Source organism: Carcharhinus amblyrhynchos, chromosome 5 (assembly GCF_965287045.1).
Source record: "Carcharhinus amblyrhynchos chromosome 5, sCarAmb.v2.hapA, whole genome shotgun sequence".
Taxonomy (NCBI): Eukaryota; Metazoa; Chordata; class Chondrichthyes; order Carcharhiniformes; family Carcharhinidae; genus Carcharhinus; species Carcharhinus amblyrhynchos.
This window is the reverse complement of record NC_137328.1, coordinates 17,286,470-17,308,235: the sequence shown is the minus strand read 5'-3', so window position 1 is coordinate 17,308,235 and position 21,766 is coordinate 17,286,470. Positions and strand designations below refer to the sequence as shown.

Below are 21,766 nucleotides of genomic sequence, written 5' to 3'. Positions count from 1 at the left end.
CCCTTCGAGCCTGCCCCGCCATTCAATAAGATCATGGCTGATCTGTCGCTGCTCAGTTCCACTTTCCCGCCCTCTCCCCATAACCCTTAATACCCTCTCCTATCAAAAACCCATCAACCCGCATCTTAAGAAGTTCCTCCTCAACTCCGTTCTAAACCGCCCCCCTTTTATCTTGAGGCTGTGCCCCCTAGTCCTACTGTCTTTTTTGAGCGGCAAGAGTCTTTCCACCTCTATCCTATCCAGTCATAGCTAGGGTGTGGAGAAAGATCAACATAATGCAAGGTAAGTCCATTCAAAAGTCTGATAGCAGCAGGGAAGAAGCTGTTCTTGAGTCGGGTACTTCTGCTGACTCGAGAGCTAATTTCGTAATTCACAGTCATGGTCTTATCACCCGTTCACGCCATGCGTAGACAGAGAATTTGGCGACAAGCCAAATCTTCATTCTTCGTTCACTGCGGTGGAATGGGAAAATCCCGCTGGCGTTAACAGTTGGAAAAATCCGACCCACATTTTCCCGCTGTTAATTGTTAGATACTTTATAGATGCTGCAATTACCCATATTCACAGTACCTTGTCAAAGATAACATTCATGGTGTGGTGTTTGCACGCTTCTCTGTTACAGTAACACCTGACATGGTTTAGTGTTGGGAGGACATTCATTCTCATTATTTTGTGCCTTGGTGGAGGAATGAAGGATTATGGCTAAACTTAGCTTAAAATGATTTTCCCCAAACTGTTCCTCCTCCAATGCAGAAACTCTATGGCCTTCTAAGCTGAAATGTGCAACACAAACAGCCCGACTGAGAATCTGGTAGAATTGAATGGATAAGAACACTGGAAGCATCTTCACCTTCGTTTTGAATGAGTAACATGATACATTAGTACATGGAAAAACAAAGGTGCACAATCATTCAATCAACACAGTATGTCAGAAAACAAAAGTGACAGAATGGAAATGCTCATCAACACAAGTTCAGCTTCATAGCTATGATTATTACCGTTATGAATTCACATTTCATGGACAAGTAAACACTTTTACAGAAGATAAAGTGAAATGAGATGTAAACAAAGGGACAATTTTGGGCTGCGAATGTATATGTCAGTTGTAGCTACATGGATTCAGAGTTGTCTCGGGAACAGAAAGATAAAGGTATCAGCAAACAGGTTGATGACAGGCAGGGTTTTGCAGCAAGGATCTGTGCTGTGTTTTTTCAAAAAACATTTAATGGAAGTGATTTTGACTTGAGCACAACCAGATAACAGGCATGACACACATCGAAGATGAATGTAAGAGGGTATAGCAGAATGTAAATGATGAGGTGGGCAGATACATGGCAGTTGCAGTTCGTATAATGCTGTATGATATGTGGCTACTGAAACAGGGATTGCAATATCGTTTAAAAGGGAATTGGATAAGTAATGTTAAATGGGAGAATAACATTAGTTTATTAGAGTCACACGTCGGCTTACATGAACACTGCAATGAAGTTACTGAGAAAATCTTCTACTTGCCACACTCCAATACCTGTTTAGATAGACTGAGGGAGAATTTAGCATGAACAGTGCACTTAACCAGCACATCTTTTGGACTGTGGGAGGGAACGGGAGCACCAGGAGAAAACCCATGCAGACGTGGGGAGAACTTGCAAACTCTGCAGAGACAATGACCCAAGTCAGGAATGAAAATCGAGTCCCTGACACTGTGAGGCAGCATTCCTAGCCACTGTGCCATCCAATAAGCGGGAAAAGGCAGGGGAACCAGGATAAGGGTAAATAATTCCAGTTATTGAACCAGAATTAACGCAGATATGAGGATCTCAGCAATCATTTTCTCTGCTGTCGTTCTATCACTTGCAGTTTTTTTGGAAGTTTTAGTTTTGCTGATGTGGTTAGATTTTATTGATAAAAGTATAACGGTTCGTATGACATGATTTAAAATCAGTAAAATTCAAATATTTCGTTACTGTGGTGAAGAATACTGGTCTCTTTTGCTGGCTTTGCAAATTAATGGCATATTTTGATAAGTATTGGTGGATCTGAAATTTACTGCCATAATTTGGTGAAGTTGCTTTAATAGTTGGTTGAGTTTACAATTTCTCTATACAATAAAAGTTTTAGTTACTAGACATTGAGAATTTGTCAGTGTATTTTGAAGGACTTGCACTTGATCAGTTTTACTGATGTATTTTGAATGATTTTCTTAATTTGAGGCAAGCACATTCTCGTAGCAATTCTTGTATGTATGTAGATACAATAAATTGAAATAGAGTAGTTTGTTTTTTCAGTTGGGTACTTTTGAACTCCAAGTGCCACAGTCTTTTTTCTGTCCTACAAGTGGGACTATAGATGCCCTAGCAAAACAAATTTTGTTGGAAAAGCTTCCATCAAATCAGTGGGGGAATTATGAGGGTTTTTCTTTTATTGAGAAATAGTTTTAAAAATCCAGGTTTAGTAAAAAGCTGTCTGTATACTGGATGAACTACCCTTTGAAGATGACTGTTTCAATGGATATTACTGGGAAACTAAGAGAATATTATTGCAACCAAGAATCTTTCAGTGCATATGTGGAGTGATTAGAAATGTTTTTCACTGCTAATAATATCCTCAAGTTCCTGACAACCTGATAATCAGGCAGTGGAGTAAAGGAAAAGGGTGATTTTTCTAACTAAAGCAGGCATAGGAGACAATCAAAAATCTGCTTGCCCCATTGAAGCTAAAAGATGTGCCAGTGTCAGATATTTTATGTGAGTTTGAGCAGTGCTACATCCCAAGCCATTGGAGATTGCTGAAAGTTCTCCGTTTGGAACCAGGAATCAGTTGTCCAGTGAGGACACTGGAGACTTCGTCACAGCTTTAAAAAAAAACTGTCTATTTCATTGTAATTTTGGAGAATTTCAAGAGAGAGCATTGCGAGATAGATTCGTTTGTGATTTAAATGCTCCGCCAATATCAAAATATTGGTGGAGCAGGCTTGAAGGGCCAAATGGCCTACTCCTGCTTCCAGTTTATATGTTTCTGTACTGCCAGGTTGGCTGTTCCAGGGCACAAGGAGGCATTGCCAGGTTGACACTGCAAAGGGGTGTGTCTGAAATGGGTGGGGCCTGAAGGGGACATGGTCTGAAGAAGGCTGAGCCTGAAGGGGGCTTCGGACAACCCCATCGAGCGGTATTGATTACTTGGGAGGGGTGTGAAGGAAAATTGCTACCAACGATTGGAGGGGTCCTGAATCCTGAAAGTGAGGGAGGGGTGCAGTCTGCAGCAGCGTTTTGAGATAAATTGAAGGTCAAGGTTGTGATAAATAGTCCTTCAAAGTGGGTTGAGGGGCTGCAAATGAATAAAACAACAGCCAGTAAAACTAGACATTTTGCACAGTTTGTTTGCTGCCATTGGTTCACAAATTGTGTTCCGCAACAGACCTCAGTTTTAATCAGAAGAGTTTTCAACTTCATGAGAGTGAATGAGGTAAAGCACATGAGTATGGCTGTATCATCTTGCTTCCAGTGAAAATGTAGAGCGCACAATACAAATTGTTACACATGCTCTTGTTAAACAAGTGCTAGATACAAATTGGAAGAAATGTCATTTGTCATTGCCTCACAAACTGGAGACTTTTTTAATCACAACACACTTCGCACCACTCCCAGAGGAATGCAAACTGAAACTTTTCTTAGAAGACAAACCAGAATAAATTTTTCATTGTTGAAATCACATTTTGCACATTCAATAGAAATGAAAGAAAGCAGGGACAAAAAAAAGTCATGACAGAGTGAAAGAAGGACATCTGAAGTTGAACTAGAAGATTAAGGTGGAAGATCATCATCAGAGGTGGTTGAAGTGGCGATCAGGAAGTGTCATGAAAAGATGTGTGGTCTTCACACATTTTTAGTCAAGGCATTTGGTAGAGGAAAGATAAGATTTGTAAATTTAGATCGTGATTTACCTTTAGGGGCTCGCAAAGAAGAAAGTTGGGAAGAAACAAACGAGTCTGGTGAATTAGAAAGCTGGGTCCCAAGCAGAATAGCAACAGTTACTCCACTACAGGTTGAGCCTGAAACCAGTTCAGATCCTCCTCAGAATGAGACAGATATGCCTGATGAAATGGAAAAGGCAATTGAAGGTCAAAGTCAAAATCAGTCTATCGGAACTTTTTTCAGAGATTGTGTTATGATGGCTTTCACATGGAGGATTTTCTCTCTTAATTACAGCTCAGCTAACACAAAGACTCATGGGGACTGTACTCTGGTAAAAGACGTTTTTTATTTCCCAAGCTTGGTCAACATACGAGGGAGGGTGATTTAGGGCAGTTCCAAATCAACTGTGAATCTGAAATTACATTATTCTTAGTCCTGCAATTATACAATTTTCAAAAGCTATTTGCTCACCTCAACTGGTTATGAGCCAATCATTGTAAGTATGGATTCGATATCTTGGCCAATAACATCTGCTCCTGTGCAGCATTGGACTCTGTGATCATCTTGTGAACATTAAGGGTCTTACTCATAGCTTTCTGATGTTTGCCAGATCCCCTTATCCGGTGTCCTAGGTTCAATGTGCATCCTATTCATAAGGGATGTCTGACTTTTATCAGACTACCTTACACGGTCTTTGTTGGAGAAATCTTCTCCTGAAATTCACACAATCGTAGAATGCCTACAGTGCAGAAGGAGACCATTCAGTCCATCGAGCCTCCACCACCGACAATCCCACCCAGGCTCTATTCGTGTAACTCCACATACTTAACCTGCTGATCCCCCTAACACTAAGGGGCAATTTAGCATGGCCAATCAACCTGACCTGCACATCTTTGGAATGTAACCTTTTCAATAAGGACAGAGTATAATAGCATCTTCTTACTGCCATTTGTACATGTATGCACATATAAACTGAATTTTCTGGATCATCTTGTCTTGCCTTCGGCATGCCCCCGCCACATGTTTCCTGGTGGCAAGGAGTATAGTCAATGGGAACTTCTATTGTCAGCGGCGGGACCAGAAAATCCCACCACTGGAGAACGGCCACCTCCCACTGCAAGAAACATACAGCAGAGATAATCCCCCCCATAGTCAAACTGGAATAAACTAGATTTAAGTTGTATAATTTTGAACTCCATGCACTGCACACAGTCCCATTTCTGTCCTGCAAAGATAGCACTTGGCCAGTTTTGCTGAGGCACTTTGAATAATTTTCACAATCTGAGATAATAGCTGACAGCATCTGAACACAAACATCCTCACCTTTATTTTGTTATTGCCAATAGTGCTGTCCTTTAAAACAGAAACTGGTTCAGTTCTTTACCTGCCAAAAAAAAGGCAAATATCAGAACGAGTGACCTTTCTGTCATTTTCAATCCCAGCAAGCTAAAGCAACCGAGATTGTTCTGAGGATTTGTGGCATATCATATGAATTACAAAAAAAAACAGATGTCTGTCTGCGTTGCTCAGCTTGCTTACTGAACTGAGATGCATCCTGAGTGCTCAGGAGGGGATACGAGAGAAGTGCAGATCAGTGCAATATTCTTTCGTAAGCTTCACTTTCTCAACAGGCTCCACGTATCTTGTTACTGGTCCCATTGTGCATTGCGGCCTGAGTTGCCAAGATCAGTCCAGCAATGTTCTGAGCCATTAACTTGAGGTTTTTATGCCGGGTATCAAATTTAAAAATCACCCATTTTTAACCCATGTGTCGTTGGAAACAAAGCATGTACCGGAATAGACTTACATTCTAGAGAGGAAGTTAATGCAGAGTAATCAATGGAGAAATTTTCAAACAAACAGTTCTGGGGAGGTCAGGAATGTTGGCCCAGCTCATTGGGAGGTGGCTGCTTAATATCTTTACTCGGCTTCCTGCAGGTCTCGGCATTGATGTTGATTTGGATCAGAGGGTCTCAACTGGATTACGCTATGTCAAAGCCGATGAAGGTTTTGCATAAGCCCTGGGCCCCTTGATGTTACTGCAGTCATTTTAACCCTTGAATTATTTTCAACGCAATGAGTTTATCATGATTTGGAATGTGCTTATTTCCTTTGCCATTGCAAGTTGCTGAATGAGAAGAGATGCTTAACCTTTTGTAGGGTAAGATCCAAATTAAATTTTAAGAAAAGTTGCCCTTGTGGTGCATAGTAAAACCCAATTTGGTGGGGTTTTGTCCCTCTTGTCCCAGGGCAACTGGATTGAATTCAGGCATGTTCCGCAGCTTCACAACAGGTTTAATTATTGTCCCTTGAAGTTCAGTTAATCCAGTCCCTACTACAGTCATCATTCTTTAGAAACAGTAAACCTGAAATTCCAGAGCGAACTTCCAGTTTGCCCACAATTGAGAATTTGGACAGCATCCCAAATTGCAGTGGCAAGAACATGTTTGGCACCTATAGTGCTGTACAATGAATCTTGTGCCTGACCCCAAAGCTACTCGTCTTGAGGCACATTTACCTTGGTTGAACGTAAGATAAATCTTTAACAAGTATGTTCAGGTGGAACTGCAAGAAACAAAAATAACACTTCCCAGGAACTTTGAAAGCCCCAAAGCACTTAACAGCCAATGGAGTAGATTGCAAAGTGTAGTCACTGTATAAAGTATGGAAATAAGTGCACAGAAAGATTCCCACATGACCAATGAAACAGTTTCAGTAATGTCAGTTGACAGTAAACATTGACCAGGACTCACCCCCTCTTCAAATATCATCATGCAACCTTTATATCCACCAAATATGCCAGACACAGCATCCCAGCACACTCCCAATGCTGCAGCAGTCTCTCCCAGTCTCAATGAAGTGTCAGTGTGGATCACTGGTATTTCCTCAAAAAACAGGCAGGACCAACTGGATATTGGACAATTTTAATTGGACTGTAAGTAAAATTTTAAAAATACTGAGCAATTCATTGTAATTTATCTTTTCAATAAGGTATTTTGGTTCACTAAACACAACAAATGTAATTAAAAGATAAACATTTTGATTACTGTACACATTGTGCCAAGTGTACAATCACTGAGGCTTTTAATAACTTCCTAACTCTTGGTAATTTACTAACACTTTTTGTACTTGCGTCCCACACGCTGCCTCTCCCATTCGTCAACCCTTCTGCTTCCTGACCCTTGCGCACACCACCTCCTTAAAGTTAGGGTTTATTTTTTAGTCACATTTTTTACATTAACACTGCAATGAAGTTACTGTGAAATTACTGTGAAATTCCCCTAGGCACCACACTCAGGTCAATGCACCTAGTCTCTCCCACTCACCAACCCTCCTACACACCAACTCTCTTGCACATCAGTTCTCTCCCCTATCCTCTGTCCTCCCATTGTCTCTGCACCCCCTACCTTCCCGCTCGCCCTTCTTTCCACAGCACAACCTTCCCATTCATCATCCATCTCACTGCCTGAGCCTCTCACTCGCTTCCCTGCAACCCCCCCCCACTCTCTGCCCCTTCCTCTCACGTACTATCCCACACCTTGACCTTCCTGCTCAAAGCCCCTTCCACCCCTCCCCATTTCCTGCCCTTTCCACTTGCACTGTTTGCTGCACCCTGCCCCTTTCACTCAAGGCTCTTGTAATTCCTCAGTTGTCCTGCTCACAATCTCTCCAGCTCATCGACACTCCCTACCACCACTTCCCTGTCTCGAACACTCACGATGAAGTTGCAAATGGATTGACTGGCGAGCGGGAGCGTTAGCTATTAGGAGGGAGATGGTGAGGGGGAGGCAGATTCAATCAAAGCATTCGGAAGGGCATAAGATGGTTACTTGAATAGAAACAATGTTCAGAGGAAAATGGAACTAAGCTAAATGCTTGTTTGAAAGCTGGTACAGACATGATGGGCCAAATGGCCTCCACCTGCATCATAACAATTGTGTGATCCTGTAATGGCAATGCTGTATCATACCCAGCTGTGAAAAGCCGTGTCAAGCCACACAGGGACAATGCTGACAACGTCCTTTTCAACAGTCCTCGGTGTTGTGAATAGTTACAAACATCATCTTACTCCCAAAGTAAACCTTTTCACTGTGCCATCAAATCCCTTTGTCACTTAAAATACCTCGATGCCTCAATTCCAGTTTAACAGTGTCAGACCCAAAATGGATGACCACACTTGCCCTCCTTGAACATCATCAGCCGTGGTTTTGCCCATTCACCTGAGGCGTTCAAAGCTCCTTTGTAACTTCCTGCTCCATTTACACACTTATTCTGCTCCCCAAACATAACACCATCTGGAAATTTGCAGGTTCAACATTCTGTTCCTTCAATCAGGTCATTAAAATATATGGTGAATAGCTGACGTGCCAGTATAGATCCACCAGAAATATTTGTAAAAGTTCCTCTGCTCAGAAAATGATTTCCGAATTTATCTCTGTATCTTGTCTTCAGGATGTGGATATGCCGCCGTTGGACGGCGTTACCCTGAGGGTAACCTCGAAAGCTAGTGAATTTACTATCAAATAAATCGGTTGGACTTAAACCTGGTCTTATCTTCAGACCACTTACACATTCACATAAATAGCACTTCCATGCATTCTCATTCTTGTGAATAACCTCTTGTTCAGATAGTTAACAATTTCCAAAATGTATGGGGAAAGTGGAGCAGAAAGATGGGGAAAGAGCATGGGAGTGAGATTAACCTAATTACTGTTTGAAAGAGTCAGTGTATAATTGATGGGCCAAATGGCTACCACTTGTGCTGTACCATTCTGCAAATCTGTGAAGTTCATGCACTCTTTGATCAATTGATATTGATCTATAGTGCTCAGTAACCCTTTTAGAGGATAAGAACCACCCGTTTGGCCCAAAACCTCGCAAGGGAGAGTCTAAGCTTTCATACCAGTGAAACTAGTGGTTAAAAAAAAGGCGGCATGGACAAGTTGGGCCGGAGGTCCTGTTTCCATGCTATAAACCTCTATAACCCTATGACCAATTTCCACTCTGTACAATTTCACAAAGATTCAGATACATTATCAGTTACCTAGAGGGTTAGGGCCTTAGCAATGCTAGAAAATTCCATGTCGCTTTATCTACCTGCTGTTTCAGCTCTGTTGTCTTTTATCAATTGAAAAGGCCCGTACAGAATAGTAGCTGCAAAACGTTGCACACAGAGCTCCCCATACCTGTGAAATACTCTCCTAAGCAGCATAATCAGTTGGAATGCTCTCCAGAACGTCATGTTAGTGAACATGGTTTGCTGGAGCATGCAGTCAGGAATCTGTTGCCAATTCTAAACTCTCAAGAATTACCTGGAGCAAAAAAATCAGAGCTATTTTTCGCAGTTGTTTCAAGTTGATGTTATATACGAAAAGGGGAAAATAAATGGAATCTAAAAAATGGATGATTTGAAATTAAATCCAATTAGTCAAACATCTGAAAAGGATTAGGGATAGAGTGGAAAAATTGTTTAGTGAATGCTGGGATCGAAAGTCCGAGGTCTTACTTTGCCCTCAGAAGTAGAGCGAAGCTGAATTCTGTCACTTTCAAATACAGACAGTGATCTTAAATGATAGTAATGGGGTCTTTGCATGCTTGGGCACATCAAGGCTGGTAAGGAACTTCAGGAACTAGGGCACCTGATTGTAGATGTTCTGCTTCTTTGACCGTGAAGTGTTAGGTTGGGAAGGATTCAAATGAGAATGTAGTTTACCTCAGTCTGTTCCTTTGGAGCTGTAGAGGCTTAACTCTGTTAGTAATCAATCCCTACCCTAAGGGATTGTCTAGGATAGCTTCCAGGCCCTTTGCACCTTTGGCATGCACAGCAATTGAAGGTTGGTGTTATTCCTATTGAGGTTGCAAAACACTGCTTACGGCCTACATGACACCATCCTGTCATCTCTTTGGATTGGCAGCGTACAATTTACAAAGTATTTTCCACCAATCTCCATATAAGTTTGCTCCACTGGTGGCTAGCCTCTTTGGTATGAATGTTTCTTTCCCCTGAAGATATAAGAGATTACTTAAATACTCCTTTTCCTTTGTCTAATGAGTTTTAGATTGTTGTGTGATTGGTCAGGATGCCTCCCTGGATAAGAGGAGCGTGCAAATGAATATTGGCAGAAACTTTTATACACTATCGCTGTTGAGTGGTTTGCTTGTAATTTGGCAGGCATGCCATGCGTGAATATTATCATTGTTTGAGAAAGAACTAAGTAGTTTCTAAATAATTAGCATGCATCTGATGCGCTTACACAGGTCTTTGAGCTGTGCTTTAATATCACCTTGGAATCAGATGCTTTTAGCGTGCACTCACCATTACGGTCATCTTTAAACGTCTTTCACATCTCTTATGAAGACTTCTTGACCGTAGAGATTGAGTTCAGCTGCCCTTACTACCTCCACTGTTGTACCTCAGATGGCAATCCTTCTTTGTTTGATTCCCCTGTTAGATAACTGTATGTGTAAATCTCAGAGGCCACATACTCTCCTCTAACATCACCTCAACTGCAGCCAGAAATAGTTGCCAACAATAAGGAACACAGGAACATGGGTAGGCAGTTCAGCCCAATGAAATTATTTCACCATTCAGGTTGATCATGACAAATCTGCCTTTGACTGCTCACCTTGAATCTCTTACCTTTAATATCCTTGCCTTGATCTCAGTCAATCTCAGTTTCGCAATTTTCAATTGACTAAGCATGAACAGCATTTTGGGAGGCAGATTTTCATTGCCCTCTGAATGAAGAATTACTTGGTGACACCATCCCTGTGCAGTCTAGCTTTAATTTTAATGTTATGTCCCTTATTCTGAACTCCCTCACCAGAGGAAGTAGTTTCTCTCCACCCATCCTGTTTCAGATAGGAGTTCAATTTAATTTAATTTCTTCTCTCACCATAAGCAGAAAGGTGCTTTGATTATATAAGCAGTGGTGTACTTCCCCAACCCCTTGCTTTTTGTGTGATCAAAGTTTCTATTAATAATCGCACAGCAGACTTGAGATAGGATAAACTCAAAGGGTTAGTTTACTTGAAGACACTCAAAATACAGTAAGGAGTGTTTGCAGTATCACCTCCACACTCAAGACAGTGAAGGGATGGATCGAGAAATAAGGTTTTACAAGAATAAGCATTGATTCACTTACGTTCAAGAGTTCAGAATCAAAGTCCAATGAGGTATTTCTTCATGGAGGCTGGTGGGCAGAAAACCAATATTGTAGATTTCATTTCTCTGTTGATATTGGTTTTGCATGATGAGATAGGCACGCAGGATGAATCAGTCTTTTAGGTGACGACATAGAACTTCCAACAGAAGCAATGTAGATGGGGCCAGATGCACAACTTGGCAGAGCTCCTTTCTGTGTGGCTGCTGGTAAGATGTTAAAGGACAGACTGAGCTGTACAGTTCAGCAAGGCAATGTTACTTTTTCCACAAGCCAGAGACCAAGGTCACCCTAACCTCTCCACCAGCTCTTCAACAAAGGATGTGGATCCATCGGCTGGAATTCGACAGGGTCTCAAAGACTGCAAACTATCCCAGCCATTAAGAGTTGAAAGAGTCATAGAGTCATCAAGGTTTACAGCATGGAAAAAGGCCCTTTGGCTCAATTTGTCCAGGCTGCCCTTTTCCTAAAACCCCTAAGCTAATCCCAATTGCCCACATTTGGCCAATATCCCTCAATATCCATTGTACCCATATAATTTTCTAAATGCCTTTTGAAAGATAAAATTGTACCCACCTTTACTACTACCTCTGGCATCTTGTTCCAGACGCTCACCATCCTCTGGGTAAAAAAAAATTGCCCCACTGGACACTGCCTTCGAGTTTTAGACTCCCCTATGTATGGGAAAAGTTATGGACTAGCTACCTTGTCTATGCCCCTCATTAATTTATAGACCTCTACAAGGTCACCCCTCAGTTTCCTGTGCTCCAGAGGAAAAAGTTCCAGTTTTTCAGCCTCTCCTCTATAATGCAATCCATCAAGTTCCAGTAGCATTTTAGTAAATCTCTGCACCCTTTCTAGTTTAATAATATCCTTTCTACAACTAGAATTGCATGCAGTATTCCAAGTGTGGCCTTACCAGTGTCTTGTACAACTTCAACAAGATATCCCAACTCCTATATTCACTGTTTTGACTGATGAAACCAAGCATGCCGAATGCCTTCTTCACCACTCTGTCCACCAGCAATTCCACTTTCAAGGAGCTATGAACATGTATCCCTAGATCTCTTTGTTCTGTAACTCTCCCCAACGCCCTATCATTAACTGAGTAAGTCCTGCCCTGGTTCAATCTACCAAAATGCATCACCTCGCATTTGTTTAAATTAAATTCCATCTGTCATTCGTCAGCCCACTGGCCCAATTGATCACAATCCCATTGTAATTGGAGATATCTTTCTTCACTGTCCACTATGCCACCAATCTTGGTGTTGTCTGCAGTTTTACTAATCATGCAAGGAATGTTTGAGAAGCCCTTTGTCTTAACAGCCCTCTGTATCCTTTTGGCAAGCCTAGATTATCAAATGGGAGAGGGCTTTTGTACAGCCGGCTATAATGTTGGGCTGTGCAGTCCCTTGATGATCATTAGTGGCTCCTCAGAGATAAGGAAGTGTGAGTTTTCCCAAAACTGCAAAGTGGCTCCTTCTGTTCTGGGTTCAGTCATTCTGAGGATTATGTTCAGCCAAGGTCTAATTCTAAAATGTAGAAATAGCAATGAGTCTACATATGAATGTATCTTATAAATTACAGCGTGAGGTTGTTGTCCATCACAGCCCTCTTAACTCATCTGATCATCATCAAGTCTTCATTTAGATCATCCCTCTTTCTTCTACATTCAAGGAATCCAAGACTAATCTATGCAGCCTGACTTCAGAATCACAGTATGCTGTGCCTCAAGTACAATTGCTTTAAAAATACCTTTATGAAGTGATTAGCAGTACAATTTGAACACACCATTGACATGTTGTCAACAAGCTTGAAGGCACTGGAAGGGGGCGGTGTAGAACGGAGTTGAGGAGGAACTTCTTCACTCAAAGGGTGGTGAATCTCTGGAATTCTCTGCCCGTTGAGGTGGTGGAGGCTGCCTCACTAAATATTTTTAAGACGCGGGTTGATGGGTTTTTGATAAGCGAGGGGATTAAGGGTTATGGGGAGAGGGCGGGAATGTGGAACTGAGCCATGACAGATCAGTCATGATGTTATTAAATGGTGGGGCAGGCTCGAAGGGCTAGGTGGCCTACTCCTGCTCCAATTTCTGATGTTCTTATGTTCTTATGTAAACCTACTTGGCAATCACTTTGTGGAAATGCCTTCAAACAGACCAAGTCACTGGAGAGCCAGATGCAGAACGATGCCATCTGCCGCATGGAAACCCATCATTAACACACACAGTCGAGCAAGAACAACCACTGACTGTTTTGGTCAACTACACTCTTGAGTCTGCCTCCATTTCTTTCCACATATGCTGTGGTGCTGACTATTGGAGTAGCAAATAAGACCACCCTCTTTCCAATCACTTTGTGCAGCACCATTACTGATATACCAGCCATCAAACAAACAGACAAGTTCTGGGTTACTCCATTACTAGACCACACCCACAGAGTCATGCGGCCACATGTGATTTTTTTTTCGCTGTGGTTTTCTTTCCGCCCTTTTGTCTTTCTTCCCTATTTCAACATTTTTGTGCATGATATAAATTGTTTTTGTCTCCCTCTGTGCAGCCATCGCCTTTCAATATCCATATCATTTTAAATTGTATATGTTATAATTTTCTGACACCCTTCCCAGCCCTACCCTATCAACAATAATTTCCATTTCTATAGCGCCTTTAATGGTAGAAGACATTCCAAGAAGCTTCACCGGAGCTTTGTTAAACATTTTGACAGTGAAACATGGAGCAGATGTAAGAACAGATGAGCCAAAGCTTGGGCAAAGAGACTGGCTTTTGAGAGTCTCCAAAAGAAGGTGGACAGCTTCAAGAAGGAACTCCAGAGTTTAGGGCCTAGGAAGCTGAAGGCACAGCTGCCAATTGTAGGGCCATTAAAATTGGTGATGTGCACAAAACCAGAATTGGAGCAGTGGAGAACCGTCACAGGGAGTCAGAACTTGGAGAAGTTACAGAGGAACTTTATAAGACCCTTCTCAGACCCCACTTGGAGTACTGTGCGCAGTTCTGGTCGCCTCACTACAGGAAGGATGTGGAAGCTATTGGGAGAGTGCAGAGGAGATTTACAAGGATGTTGCCTGGATTGGGAGGCATGCCTTATGAAGATAGGTTGAGGGAGCTGGGACTTTTCTCCCTGGAGAGACGAAGTTTGAGAGGCAACCTGATAGAGGTTTATAAAATGTTGAGAGGTATAGATAGGGTGGATTCTCGGAGGCTATTTCCCAGGGCTGAAATGGTCGCTACGAGAGGACACAGGTTTAAGGTGCTGGGAAGCAAGTACAGAGGAGATGTTAGGGGAAAGTTTTTCACTCAGAGGGTGGTGAGTGAGTGGAATCGGCGGCCGTAGGGGGTGGTAGAGGCGAACTCACTGGGGTCTTTTAAAAGACTTCTGGATGATATATGGGATCTAATAGCATTGGGAGTTACAGATAGTTCTATGGCTTGGTAGGTATAAATGTGATCGGTGCAACTTGTGGGCCGAAGGGCCTGTTTGTGCTGTATAGCATTCTATGTCCTATGTTCTAGGAAGGCAGGCTGCAGGCCATACAGGGAATTGAAAGTAAAATGAAAATTTTGCCACAATCCATAGGCACCAGTCTATCAAGTTGCAAAATAATTGATTAGCACCCCATCCATAAGCATCCTCTCCTTCTACTAGAGCACAGTAAATGCCTTGTTTATCATATACAAGATGCACTTAAGGGACTTGCCAAGGATCCTTAGACAACATCTTCTAAATCCCCATCCGTGATCATCTGGGAGGACAAGAGCAACAGACACATGGGAACACCACAACCTGGAAGTTCCCCTCCAAACCACTCACCATTCTGACTTGGAAACATATTGCCATTCCTTCACTGTCGCTGGATCAAAATCCTTAACAGCACTGAGGATGTATCCACACATCAGAGACTGCAGCTGTTCAGTGGGGCAGCTCAGCACCATCTTCTCAAGGGCAATTAAGGATGAGCAATAAATTTTGGCCTAGCCCAGCGATACGATATTCCATTGACAAGTAAAAAAAATTGTACCATTAGATATTACGTTTGGGATTTTTCACTCCCATTTGTGTTGGGCGGTTTCGGTGATGGAAGTGGAAATTATTGTGTAAAGTTCAAAGTTGTGTTTTACATTGAAGCAAGCTCATGACGTGTTTGTCCCTTCCTCCTGTCAATTACATTCAACATTGGGAGCCTCGTTTGAATGCATTACCATGTATTTATCAGGCCTAAATGTCAGAATCACCCATCCCTACCAAATAGCCCATCCTCACCAGCATGACAGCACAACAGCGTGAAGCTTGATTGGTCTCTGAAGGTGTGCCTCGGCAATGCCGGGGGTGCCCAGGTAGTACTGAGAAGGAGGTTCCAGGGTTAACTGGATTGGTCACTGTCTGCTGGGGCAGCCATTAAAAATGGCGCCCCAATCCTTGTGTTTCTCAGCTACGGCGCAGGTGAATCAGAGGCCCCGCCCAGCAGCAATACATCCTTGGGACTTGATTTTACTATCAAGTTGCGCCCAATTTTGGGCGTGAAAATTTGGTAAAGTCGGGCATAAGGCAAGTTGCGCGATCCTGCCTCCACGCCAGTTGCCCCTTTACCAAGGCCCGAAAATAGCCATAACTGGGACGGTACCCAAAATGGGGGCGATGGCCATTTAAATGTATTTGCTTGCATTTAATTGACTTAATGGGCTGTATGCCCAACTTTACGGGCACTTCCCCCTTGGCCACTGCGTTTGCCCATCCAGATTCGGCACGAAACAGACCTGCTCTACAAAAGTCCGATTTGGGCGCTTCTGTCAAGGAGGAGGTCAGCGCCAAGCGTCCGATGGCTCTTACCTTGAGATCAGTAGTGGGGGGAGACGGGGGGGGGGGGGGGGGGTGGTGGGCAACAGTGGGTCCAACAGCTCTCTGCTTCAGATCAGTGAGGAGCAAGGGGAGAGGGGCCACAGCCACTCTGCCTGATATTGTTGGCGGGAAGGGGAGAGAAGGGCTCGCGATCAGTCTGAGTGGCAGAGGGGGTTAGTAATGTTGAGGGGGTGGGGCAATGTCTGTGAGGGCCAGGGAGAGGCAATATCCCGCCCAGGAGCGATGTGGCAGAGGAGTCGCATTCTATCAGATTTTTTTATCTGCGCACGCACTGTTGGAGACACCAATCGGAGCTGCAGGATTTTGGGCACGTTAAGCCCCACCCACCGGTTTCTACAGCACAATTCAGAATTGCTGATTTTTTTTTCAGGCAGAGTGTATATGGGGGCGCATGAGAACGGGTCTAAAAGTAAGATCTGAAACACTCCCAATTCCGCTCAGCACTTAGGATCAAAATGGTACAATAAGGCCCTCGAAGCTTTTCTTTCTTTAGTCCTGGACTATATGACAGAGAAAACTGCCTTTGCTGTGGGCGGTCTTCAGCGCTGCTTTTCCCACTTCGCACCGGTTTTTACTGAAATCCATTTCTGGCTGAATTTGCAGCCTCTCATAACTATTCAGGTCTAACTTATCCTAGTTACCTGAAAATTGCCTCCGTAGTGTACAGATTTAAAGGGTTGCTCTCTTTAATAGGAGCTATAGTTTTAAATGCTGTCTTTGCACTTAGGGTGGCACGGTGGCACAGTGGTGAGCACTGCTGCCTCGCAGCGCCAGGGATCCTGGTTCAATTCTGGCCCCGGGTCACATCTGTGTGGAGTTTGCATGTTCTCCCCATGTCTGCGTCTCCTCCGGTTTCCTCCCACACTCTAAAAATGTGCAGCCAAGGTTGATTGGCCATAGCTAAAGTTGTCCCTCCGTATTAGGAGGACTAGCAGAGTAAATATGTGGGGTTATAGGGATAGATCCTGGGTGGGATTGTAGGCCTGAGGGGCCAAGTAGCCTCCTTCTGCACTGTAGTGACTCTGTGGTCGGAACTTTATCAGCATGCCCGCCCAACGGAGAATGCCATTCTGTGAGCCATGCCCGCCCCAATTCTGGGGCAAGCATGTCAGTAGAATCAGGGCCTATGTTTCTACACACTCAGCCTTAAAATAAATCCATTTATTTGCCTGGATGAAGTGAAAAAGGGTGTAGGTGCAAGAGGCCATGGCACTTGTCCTGAAGTAATTAATTTATATCAGTTGTATCCTTGGATTAGAGTTCATCTTAGTGGTGTTCGAAGCCAAATCATACTGTGGATATCTCCTCTACAAAGTCCTTGATTTCCTTGCAGTGTTATGAAACAGATGAAATCTTATTTCCTGAATTCTCAATGCAGACCAGAAGATTGGGCAAGGTTTAAGGTATATAAAAGAGCATATTGCCTGCATGTAAAGCAGCGGCATATTCTTGACATCCCACCAGTGTCAGATGGATGTTTTGGTTGATGTTTACTGATAGTTGAAGGCTTAATCATCAGGCGAAAATATAATAGTAATAAAGGACAGTCTTGCTGCGTCTTTCCAGAAAAAGAATCTGTGCCGCTAGAGATTACAAAGAAGCCGCAGATTGACTATAAACAAAGCAATGGTTTGATAATTGTATTGGCAAGTTTCACCTTTATCAAAATTGCCTCTGTATAATTCAACTTGGTTCAAAGCCTCTTCCTCATTAAGAGTACATACCAGTAGAACCCTCAGCCACAGATGCACTGTGAATACAATGACCATGAATATTGTTGACAGAATGCTTTCAGTAGATAAGCCCACTCTGATCTGGGTGATTTAATTTAGCAGTCAAATTGTTCAGGCATGGAGCCAAAATGTTGGCTAAGATTTTGTGATCACAGTTAGCAACAGATAACCAACCGCCTATGTGACAATCTTTGTGTGGGATCTTATCCTTCTTAAGTAACAAGAGAATAGTGGCAGTGTGACGGATATCAGAGGTAGTGTCAATGAGAGTCTAATGCTACGCTGTTAAAGTTAGGAATGCAAATTTAGTAAATCCTTTTGTTAGATTCATCAGGGACCTATCTGAGCTGATGTCCACTCCTCTCTCTTTGGGCTTGTCACCTGTTGCATTTTCTGCAACAGGAGATCTGACATGAAAAGTTCTCATTTACAAAATTAGGAGATTTGCAAATTAAATATCAATGTATTGCCCCTCAATGGCTGCAGTGCCAAACAGAACACTCCAAATAAAAACAAAAAATGCAGGGGAAACAGTCAACAGGTCAGGCAGCATCTGTGCAGAGGAAAAGAGTTAACATTTTCATGGAGTTGGGAAGATGCTATTAAAAATGGCAGAGGTACCTGGTTGCGGAAGTCCCGCCCCATATTCTGATATTTACATATTTTGCCAGCGGCGCAAGATGGAAAAATGTGATTCACATAGAGGAAAATCCAAACTCAGCTGGCCCATTTGCACTTAGTGCTGAGTTCAAACAGACCCCAATTTGGCTGTTGGAAAGACCTTGTTCTGTGGGAGTAGTCAGAAAAGGTTTTGAAGGGTCTATAAAATCTGACAACTGTCATTTATGGTAGTTTTAAATGCCTCACTTTTAAAAAGTCCCTTTTCTGGAAAGTAACGTCTGGTCTTGCAGTTTCAAAAGCTACAGTTATCACAGCAGGGGGTTCTAATTTTGATAAATTGAAGAATCTGTTAAAAGATTAGCTGTCTTTGATGTGGGAGTCTTTTTTATTATCTAGTGCACAGAAGTGAGAGTTATATTAGGTTGTTGGAATTTTTTTGTCAAATCTCCGCACATCTCCCCACCTCACTGAATTTCTAGACTCAGCAAATTCCCTTGCACTTTGAGGAAACATGCACTATACTAACCCTTTACTTATCCTGATTGAAGTAAGTTTCCCCCTTTTATTTTAATCAGTTCCTGAGTTTAGAGAAGAAAACGAGAGAAAAACAAAGTATTTACTATGTTATTCCGCTTTGTTTTCTCCCCTTAATTCATGAACTCTTGGTTTGAAAGCAGTCCCACCCTTTCCATTGTTGCTCTTGAATCAGAGTGTAAAGGATTGATATTTCTCTTACATGCTGAAGTGTAGAGGATTCACAATCATTTCCATCTTTCATCATGTCTAAACCATGACAATGTAATAGTGCAGGCTGGTTGTAATTTCACACAAGTACTACAGATGTTTGATGACATACTCCTAATGGGCAGTATGGTGGCACAGTGGTTAGCACTGCTGCCTCACAGTGGGTTCAGTTCCTGGCTTGGGTCAGTGTCTGTGTGGAGTTTGCGCATTCTCCCCATATCAGCATGGGTTTCCTCTGGGTGCTCTGGTTTCCTCCCACGGTCATAGAACAGAATCATAGAATTCACAGTCCGAAAGACGTGTTGGTTAGGTGCAGTGGCCGTGCTAAATTCTCTCTGTGTACCCGACCAGGCACTGGAGTGTGGCGGCTAGGGGATTTTCACAGTAATTTCATTGCAGTGTTAATGTAAGCTTACTTATGACACAAATAAATAAACTTTGACTTTCTGGGAGAGATAGATGATTGTTCTCAATCCCCAACCTTTACACTCTTCCAGGAAGAATCAGTGCAATCTGCAATTTTTCTTTTGTCCATCACATGATCAAAAGAAGTTAATAACTCCTCAGACGTGGCAAAAGTGCCAATCTATGAGCTGTGAGAAAGTTGTTTATTTGAGTTGTGTTTATCTGTGGAAAATAGAAATCTAAGGTGTCATCTGGCTGAGTGATAACCATTTATTCATAAAGTGGAGACAGAAATCAGAAAACTTTAACACTTGTCATTGGGAAAATCTTAGATGCTGTTATAAAATAAGCTATACCATGGTAATTAGAAATTTCAAGGTAATCAGGCTGTCAACATGTTTTTGTTAAAGGGAAAACATGTTTAACCAACATATTGGAGTTCTTTGAAGAAGTGCTGATATGCTGTGGATAGAGGAGAACCAGTGGATGTGCTGTACTTAGAATTCCAGAAGATATTTGATAAGTTGCTGCGTTCAAGATTATTGCAGAAAATAGAAGCTCATGGTGTAGGGAGTAACATGTTGGTATGGATAGAAGGTAGCTAGCTAACAGGAAACAGAGAGTCGGCATAAGTGGATCACTTTTTGGTTGGCAAGATGTAACAAGTGGTGTGCCACAGGGATCAGAGCTGGGACCTCAACTTGTTTATGTAAATGATTTGGATGAGAGGACCAAAGATGTGGTTGCTAAATTTGCTGATGGCACAAGGAAAAGTAGGAAAGCAGGTTGTGAAGAGGAGATAACGAAACTGCAAGGGGATGTAGATAGGTTAAGTGAGTGGGAAAAAAATCTGGGAAAGGGAGTAAAATGTGGAGAAATGTGAAATTTTGGCAGGGAGAATAAAAAAGAAGCACATTATCTAATTAGTGAAAGATCGCAGAGCTCTGAGATCCAAAGAGATCTGGTGATCTAGTGCATGAATTGAAAAAGCTGAGTGTGCAAGTGCAGCAAGTAATTAGGAAAGCTATTATTGCAAAGGGAATTGAATATACAAGTAGGGAGGTTACACTTAAGTTTTACAAGGCATTAATGAGACCACATCTGAAGTACTGTACAGTTTTGGTCCCCTGTTTAAGTAAGGATATAAATGCTTTTGCAGCAGTTCAGAAAAAGATGATGCGATTAACACCAGAAATGGGTAAGGAAAGGATGGACAGGCGAAGCCTGCATCTGCTAGAGTTTGGAAGATTAAGAGATGACACGATTGAAGCATACAGCCCTGAGGGAACTTGACAGGGTGGATGTGGAGAGGATGTTTCCTATTGTGGGAGAATCTAAAACTTGTGATCACTGTTTAAAAACAAGAGATTGTTATGAAAGACAGTAATGAGGAGAATAATTTTTTTCTCAAGCGGGCTGCTGACAACACAAAACCTGGTGGGAATGTGAGTGGGGTGGAGGATGCTAAGAATTGTCAAGGTGATTTAGATTAACCTCACTCCTCTCCTCATCTCAATCATGTTCACGTGGACAGTTTGAAAGTTCCTTTTTTGTGCTTTTGAATAAGTGCAACAGGGATAATTTTCCAAGTGTACCAGAAATGTTATCTGCCACTAGTATAAGTCAAAATATTTCAGCGGTCTTGCCCATGATTGTACAGTATGCATTGGAGTCTAATAAATTTCCTGGCTACATACTTGGAAAACTGCCCAATGAGTGTTGACCTTTATTCTGACTGTACAGCACAGTTTGCGAGGACACCTTAATCTCTGGAATCTTAATTGACCAAGATGGCAGGATCTTCTGGTCCTCCTATTGACAATGGGGGTCTCCTGTTGAATGCACCGGCACTGCCTTAACCTTACAGCAGGGCTATGCCGTTGGCAGGACTTGAACTTCCCATCAGCAAGAACAGCCAGAAAGTTTCACATTGCCTTGTTTGTATTACCATATTTATTATTCCATGTTTTAACATTGCCTAAGATAACCGTGTATCTGCATTTTTACTGTTGATGGTAAAAATTTTGAAAAACAATAAAATATGAGACAAGATATGAAGGCATCTACCAAACAAACTGAATGATGAGAGAAGGTAAATTACACGAAAGAAACTAGCAAGCTGGTGTTAGTAATAGCTGTCTGTTTTTGCCCAAGAGCAGGAAAAAGGATGAGAGGCAACTGGATAAATGTTTGCTGGAGGGGATGATTCTAAAGTATTCATTTTTAGGACCAACCAGATGGATCACAGAGCCTTTTTGAGTCCTGCGCTTTCATATTTTTCAACCTTAACAACTTCAACACAAAGATGTAACTGT

General features: G+C 42.4%; 1 protein-coding gene across 15 annotated transcripts in view; it reads left to right on the top strand.

Annotated features, from left to right (window-relative positions):
- LOC145342912 (receptor-type tyrosine-protein phosphatase delta) overlaps positions 1-21,766 on the top strand; it is a 563,551-nt gene that overhangs the window by 364,286 nt on the left and 177,499 nt on the right. The window lies entirely within an intron of this gene.